Raw genomic sequence first — 6257 nt, 5'->3', positions numbered from 1 at the left:
TAGATTTAGTTGTGTTCTTGTTAAAAAAGACTCAAGTGTTGATAAGTCAGAATTTAAATTAGTTAAAAATGGCGTCCCACAAGGTTCGGTAATTTCACCTCTGTTATTTTCCATTTATGTTGCTGACATGAAAAACTGCATTAAATTCTGCAAATTTAAGCAGTTTGCTGATGACTCCCAGTTAAAAATACCTATAAATAGACACACTATAATAAACACTCAAAATAAATTAAATGCGGACCTTAAATGTATATCTTCATATGCAGAAAATCACAATTTACAATTAAATGCATCCAAATCGCAAATAATAATTATAAATAAAAATAAAAATGCCAGAGAGCTTATCGAAAATACATTACAAATTAACATTAATAACAATCCAATCTCCATTGTAAAACATGCAAAAAATTTGGGTATTATCTTTGATAATGAACTTTCTTTCCAAAAACATGTAAAGAAAAAGTTAACTGCAGGATATCTCAGATTAAAAAATTTATATAAAATAAAAAAATACTTAACATCTAAACAAAAATATTATCTTTGCAATACTCTTGTCTTGTCCCTGTTTGATTATGGTGACGTTGTTTATGGCGACTCTATATCTTGGTTACTTAAAAAGTCAATCCAAAAAATCCAAAATAGTTGTGTAAGATTTTCATATAGAATTCCGTATAATCGCCATATAACACCTTACCTTAATCAACATAACATCCTTAAAATGGTTTATCGAAGGAGGCAACATATGTATAATTTTATATACAAAATTGTTAAGACTGGGAAACCTCCATATTTAAATGAAAAATTTTCAGATTTGTCTAGAATACATACTACACGGAACACTGGAACATTTCTTCTTCCGCGTCACAGAACTGCGGCTTTCCAAAAATCATTGGTCGCGTTCACCAGAATAATCCGAGTGCAATCCGATTAATTTGCGCTGAAACGCTGACAGTTTTTTTACTAGTGAACGACTGACGTTTGACATTCGATTGAGAGTGTTCTGTGTTCCATTTGTTTATGTTTTTATTCTTTGTTTATATAATTTATAACCTAAACCTAGACAGTTTTGTTTTTATTTTAAATAAAACTGAAACTGTCTAAACTAAAATGGATAATATTCTTGAAGAACTTTTGTTTGGGGACGAAATTAGCAAATGCCGTTATACATTTAGCAGATGTACCTACCTCAAATTATTCCAGAAGGATGAGATGAAATTAAATATATATAAACCATAATTCAATATCCAATTTAGAGAACATTTTCGTATGTCCAGAACTACTTTCCAGGTAAAATTGTATAACAAATTAATAACATCATGTATATTATATTGTTATATTTCCAGGAACTATTTAATTGTATTGGTCATATCCACCAATTTGAAAACAGAATAATTCTATTGGAAAAAATTAATGTTTATGATGTGGATGCTAAGTAAACCAGATAATTTGTTGCTGGGGATACGTTTGATTTGCCAAAGAGCTCTGGACATAAGATTTTCACCCAAATAATATAGAATTACAAAAAATTGGAAATAACTAATCTTGAATATCAATGTGTATATTGAGTTTAATTTTATTGTAAATATTCTATAATATAATTTTATTGTAAATATTGTATTAACACATTTGTGGACACATTTTCATATGCAGACAGTAATTTCCCTTTGTAAGTACATGCATATATAGTCGTATCTGCGAATGGGTTAATTGTAAATCGTAATCAATAAAAATTTTTTGTGAATCAATAAAAAACTGGTTTGTTTGAAAATAAATGTAGTACAAATGTGGTTATAATATTTATTTTCATGCTTAGATAAAAACTAAATGTATTGTAACACAACCTTTCATATATCTTCCTCCTCCATTGTTAAGCAGAATTTGTTAACAAGAATTGTCCCTCCATTCTTTTTTTAATAAGAGGAATTTCTTCCTTAGCGTTCCTAGTATTTGGTTGTGGCTCTAAAATTGCATTTGTTTCACTGAGAGCATCTAAAAGGTCTCTCAATCCTTATTTCGTTTGACATAGCCATACTCGTAGAAATAATTCTATCTGTATTGATGGTATTATCAGAGAACAACGAACACATGGTGGTCTTCAGAGTGCTCCCAACTAACAGTACCTTATGCTGCTGCGTTTTCTTTTACTGTTTTAACCCTTATCCGGGCAAGTGGGGCTCAATAGGCCCGAAACGCCATGTCTTTTATATGGAAGTAAAATGTCTTGCCCAGATAAGTATTAAAGTGAGCTTTCTCGTTTCAGAATTTTTTATCGAATACAGCTTCAAGATAACGTAACCATGCAAAATAATTATTTTTTCCCTTTATAGGATGCCAGCAACAACTTTGTAATGTAAGATTGCTTGGAAATGTGCTTCTGTATGAGCATCATAAAGGGATGTCTACTGCATTCCCAGTTTATCTCAAGAGTTAGTTGGTTGTGATCAAAGAATCTTATTAAAAAATAGATTATATCTCCCTCTAGTTCTTTTTTCATAGTACTTATATTAAATTTGGAGTATGCCTAATTCCATGAAATGACAACAAATAATATGATTGTAAATAGTTTTGAAAAAGCTGTTTAAACTGTATAATTAAATTTTTTTTAAAACGTCTACTTTTAAAAATTTCGTACCTAGGCCTGGATCCCGCATACCAAAAAAAAGTTGATTAATAGCAAGCTCAGATTTGTTAATAGCTTAACAGTGTCTAGTTGGACACACTTTGATGTATAGAAACACTGGAACAGGGGAAGCCTTAATTGTGGAACGTGCCATCCTGACAAGTTTATGATTGTGAAAACTAGCAGGTTGTTTTTAAGTTTATTCAATAGCAAACTTTGTATATTATAATATATGAAAAAATTTTTGTCCGAAAAATATGTTGGGCAGTTGGCTGAAAGACTTTGGTCGATGGCCTTTTAGTACATTGTATCAATAAAGTATGTCTCTCTCTCTCTATGTTGGGCATTTTAATAATTCCGACACGTAGAACATGTCAGAGGATAGGAATTATATTGGTGATAAATAGCAGTCTGATTTTGCATGCTAATGAAAGAGTAGCAAATCAATTGGAAGTTATGTCCGACACAATACATGAGACGTTTTTGTAGTCTGACGTTCGAAACCTGTAACCTGTTCAACAATTAAAACTTCCCGTTCCAGTGTTTGTTTTAAATTAAAACATCAAAGTTTGTCCGACTAGACACCGTTAAGCTAATAATAAATTTTCAGCTTGCTATTAATAAACTTTCTTTTGGTATGCAGGATCCAGGCCTATTAACTATTTAACTCGAGCAGATTCCATTTTACCAGCGAATATATATCTCATTCAAAATTCAGCATATCTAGATACTTAACTTAATGAAATCTTACCAGAATAATAAACGTTTATTACAAGAACAAGAAAATTTTGATAATAAATTAAAGATTCGGTCAGCTGTAGAAAGGTTTGAACTAATAAAATGCAAAATTAGAGGATTAAAATTTGATACAGAAAATATTCGATTAACGAACATTGTGTTTTACACAATTTTATAATATAGAAGGCAATAATGTTCTGGATAAATGCAATATTGAGTAGGTATGCTAAATAAAGAAATTAATAATATAACGGTGGGTGAAGAAGAATAAAAAATTGGAAATATTATTGAAAATAACTAATATGGAGTATTATTGTATAGGTATCTACCTACCTATATTAAATTTAATTTTATTGTAGGTAAATATTAATTACAAATAGTTGGTATGCAATCAATACCAATTTTTATAAGATTTGTGAATCAATCAAAAACTGGATTGTTGGAAAATAAATGAGTTAGGTATCTACTATACACATATTGTGTTAATATTTCTAGTAACTATATAAATAAAAAAACACAAATAGTTCTAACTTAATTTAGATATTAACTATATATAGGATACATATAAATAAGAACTACAAATATTTACAATAAATTACATACAATAATTATTGTATTTATATTCAATTTTAATTAAATTGTCCATTTTACTTTGAACTTAATTTTAAAGTTGGCGGGATTCAGCTATCACAGCACAATAACAAATTTAAGGCTGAATAAAATGGCGAGCGCTTCCAATCCGATTAATTCAGCGCACCGTTCACTAGTAAAAGAGCTTCCAATCCGATTGCAATCCGATTCCAAGCTCTCTGTTTGATGAACGCAACCAATTTCTTATCTAGCTGTCAAAATGTGGAACGGGCTGTCAAAAAAAACAAAAAACTTGTCTCTGGTTAAATTTAGAAAGTATATAAGAAACATGTTATTACAAGAACAACTTAACTAAATTAAATTATTAACAACTATTTTTCTACCATCTATCCAGCTGTCGAGAATCTGCACACTGTCCGGCTTCTCGTCCTTGGCACTTTTTCGTTGGGTCTAGAAGTTATATTATAAATATTATCGTATTTGATTTGTTAATGCCCTTCTCCTTCAACACAGTTCAGTTTTGGTTTAGTTTATTAATTTTTTCTTTTGTCTTATATTAAATATTACTTCTCATTGGGGTATTTTCGCAAAGGTCTACCTTTGTGGTGGACTTTTTGTAATCGGTTTTATAATCGTGAGAAGATCCTTTTTTGTCTAAAAACGTTTTGTATATTCTCTGTTGTATATTGTAATATTCTGTTTTTTTGGCAAAATAAACTTTTTTGTATTGTATTGTATTGTATTGATAATAACGCTTGAGGTCAATGGTGTATAGACCGAGGGCCTTTGGCCCGAGGTATATACGTTGACCGAAATCGTTATTATAATAATACCCGTGGTGCCTTCAACGTTTAATGTCCGACTAAATTATTCTTTATATGCAAAAAATTTAAATGAATTTTGAATTAATTAGTTTTCAAATAAGTACATTTACCAGAAATATTCGTAACGTAATTGCGGTAACCATAGTTAGAGTTTTATTTGTCAACTTGACAGTACTTAACTCGTTATTTAAATTTAATAGGCCCTAGGGCGTTATTTTTCAATAACACGCCCTTGGGCGTTATATCCTATTTAATAGACCTCGAAATAATGTCATTATTATTTGTCAAATAATAGACCAGTCGGCAGTCGGACATTAAAATATATTGTCCCATTTCCCAAATTATATTAGAACTGCCTTTTATGTTCTAACTTATCCTTCATGAGCATTAAATATGCGTTGAAATAGGCGTTTTTGTTACTTTTAATTGCTCTAATATTTTTTTCTCTTCTTCTTTTATCGAGTGTTCCGTTGATCTGTATACTGTTCTTGAGTTAACAGATTTGTTTTTTCTAATGACTCTGTATTACTTTTTACTTATTTTCTTTTCAAAATCTTTTTTTTTCTATTCCATTATTTTCTAAAAAGGAAATAATTCCTCTCATTGGCTGTATACCTTGATAAAAATTACTAAAGAAGTAAAAATCTTCTCTTGTAGATGGTATATAATTTATTTAAAATTTTCTAAAAAAGATCCAAGTTGGACTTAAAGTGGGTACATCACTAGTACAATAAAACAAACGTTTTCGGACTAATCAGTCCATCATCAGGTTAAAACTTCAGATCCAAAGTAGTTGAAACTAGCCACATAGGTAGGTCGAAATACCTTACCAGTATAAAAATTAAGCCATTTCGGCTACATCGATGGCGACAATAAGTCGATGTTTTAAGAATGAAGTGTAATTATAATGAATTTATAATTACACAATTTACAATTACAGTTTACAATTACAGTTTATAATTACACTTCATTCTTATAACATCGACTTATTGTCGTCATCGATGTAGCCGAATTGGCTTAATTTTTATACTGGTAAGGTCATTCGACTTACCTATGTAGCTAGTTTCAACTACTTTGGGTCTGAAGTTTTAACCTGATGATGGACTAATTAGTCCGAAAACGTTTGTTTTATTGTACTAGTGATTGTACCCACTTAAAGCCCAACTTGGATCTTTTTTAGAAAATTTCAAATAAATTATATACCATCTAAAAGAGAAAATTTTTCCTTCTTTAGTAATCAATTATTTTCATTTAAATATTTCATATTATATTATAATGCTTCAAAGATTTTTCTCATACATTCTAGAACTTATAACATTGACCCTAAAGTGCAGTATGATGTCTCTCTAATAGATAATTACCATAATCAAAGAAATTAGTGTAATTTTTTCGAAAAACGGCAACGGCGCAGACCAATTTCCACGAAAATTGCGGCCCTTGCGTGTACTGACGCTCTCTGTCGCTTTCCCTAGTCTAGTGGCGTC

At 30.1% G+C, this 6257-nt stretch overlaps 1 long non-coding RNA gene across 1 annotated transcript; it reads left to right on the top strand.

Annotated features, from left to right (window-relative positions):
* Positions 1-889: 889 nt before the first annotated feature.
* On the top strand, positions 890-1787 carry LOC126878782 (uncharacterized). The gene is made up of 2 exons (XR_007695778.1): positions 890-1287; positions 1344-1787. It is a non-coding gene; the product is annotated as an uncharacterized LOC126878782 (long non-coding RNA).
* The last annotated feature ends 4470 nt before the right edge of the window (positions 1788-6257 follow it).

The sequence above is a fragment of the Diabrotica virgifera genome, chromosome 1 (assembly GCF_917563875.1).
Source record: "Diabrotica virgifera virgifera chromosome 1, PGI_DIABVI_V3a".
NCBI lineage: Eukaryota > Metazoa > Arthropoda > Insecta > Coleoptera > Chrysomelidae > Diabrotica > Diabrotica virgifera.
This window is presented reverse-complemented; position numbering and strand designations above follow the sequence as displayed.